Genomic DNA, 2,159 nt, shown 5'->3' on the forward strand with positions numbered 1-2,159 from the left:
TGTGCACCTATATTGTTCTCTGCATCTGCATACTCATATCTCAGCATTTCTTGTGCTCTACTGTAATAAGTTGGTACGTCTCTCTCACCCACAGGTCTGTGAGTTCCTTAAGAGCAGGAACTGAGTCATGTTGTTCTTTGTATTTCCAATACACAGTGTCAGGCATAGAGTAGGTGTCCAAAGTACACAGACAGGACAGCAACAAGAAGATAGATTCGGAGAGGGATTTCTTCTAGGTTTAGTCCATTGTCCATCAAACTGGTACTTTGAGCTTTCTTCTAGAGCAGTAGGATAAGACCACTAAGGAAAAACAAGAAGTTTTTTCAATTAAAGGAAGAAATCACAGATGATGGGGAGATTTACAGGTGCTCTTAAGCTATCCTTTTAAAAAATCCCTTAAAAATATATTTCATTGGGAACAGTAAAAAAAGGTAAGGAGGAAAAAGTGCAGAGGTGGCTGAACAGTGAATAGAGAGCATATGTTTTTGCTTTTGCTGCCGCTCCAGTTTCAGCTCCAAAGGCATGCATGTCTTTCCCAGGAGACACATGTGACTGCGTTACAGCCCTTGTGCTACATTTCTTTTGTGTAGAGCACAAGGGTGAGTGCCTCTTATGCTCATTTCTGAGAAAGGAGCCCAAGCTCAGCTGGTTTGTTCTGGTTACATGAACTGAAGTTGAGAGAGCCTTAACTCCCACCTCCTTTAAAAACATTTTATTGGGATTATGAAATTTAGAGTCAAACAGATATTAAAAGTTATCTAGTCCACTAGTCTCCAACTTGTACCCCTTGGCTCTATTAGCATTATTGCAAAAAGTCCACAAATCTATGTTGGCATTTAGCATTGGGTTCAGGCTGAATAGAGGCTATGTCTTGCACAAATAGGTTCTATTTTTCTAGTCATAAGTGGCTTAGAACACTGAATCTAGAGCCATGCAGCCTGGGTTGGCTCAGCTCCACAAGTATTAGTTGTGTGCCTTTAAGCAAGGCATTTTCTGTGCCTGTTTTCTCCAGAACAGGGATAACGATACTTATTTCACAGGATTACATGAGCTAATATTTGTATACTTTTTTTTTTGAGACAGAGTTTCACTCTGTCACCAGGCTGGAGGGCAGTGGTGCGATCTCTGTTCACTGCAACCTCCACCTCCCAGGATCAAGCAATTCTCCTGCCTCAGCCTCCCAAGTAGCTGGGACTACAGGTGTGCACCACTATACCCAGCTAATTTTTGTATTTTCAGTAGAGATGGGGTTTCACCATGTTGGCCAGCATGGTTTCAATCCGTTGACCTCGTGATCTTCCCACCTCAGTCTCCCAAAGTGCTGGGACTACAGGTGTGAGCCACCGTGCCCAGCAGCACTTGTAAACTTTTTACTATAGCATCTGGACTATAATAAGCACTATATAAATGCTAGCTAAACAAAACAAATAAAAAATAAGCCAGACATGGTGGCTCATACCTGTAGTCCTAGCTACTTGGAAGGCTAAAGTGGGAGATCACTTGAGTCCAGGAATTTGAGGCCAGCCTGGGTGACACAATGAGACCCCATCTCTAAAATAAATAAATAGACTTCAACTGGATCATCTAAGAGAGGATACTGAAATTCAACAGAGAAGTGATGGGGCACTGAAAGCAAGTAAGCAGAGGAAAGCAAGACAGTCTGCTTGGCTGGGATCAGCTGGGAACCAGGAAAAGCTCCTGGGTATGGGAAAAGGGTAAGAAAGAGCCCCAGAGCTCCGCAATTCCACCACTGCCTTTTATAATCTTAGCTGTAGGAGAACCCCTCAACCCACATGGGCCTTGAGACTAACATAGGGAGCTGCCTAAATATTGCACAGAAGCTGAGCACAGTGACTCACACCTGTAATCCCAGTACTTTGGGAGGTCGAGGTGGGTGGATCACCTGAGGTCAGGAGTTCAAGACTAGCCTGGCCAACATGGTAAAACCCCATTTGTACTAAAAATACAAAAATTAGCCAGGCACGGTGGCAGATGCCTGTAATCCCAGCTACTCAGGAGGCTGAGACAGGAGAACTGCTTGAACCTGGGAGGTAGAGATTGCAGTGAGGTGAGATCACGCCACTGCACTCCAGCGTGGGCAAAAGAGCAAAACTCTGTCTCAAAAAAAAAAAAAAAAAAAGAATGTACAGAGGCATTGC

Source organism: Cebus imitator, unplaced genomic scaffold (assembly GCF_001604975.1).
Source record: "Cebus imitator isolate Cc_AM_T3 unplaced genomic scaffold, Cebus_imitator-1.0 Scaffold135, whole genome shotgun sequence".
Classification (NCBI taxonomy): Eukaryota; Metazoa; Chordata; class Mammalia; order Primates; family Cebidae; genus Cebus; species Cebus imitator.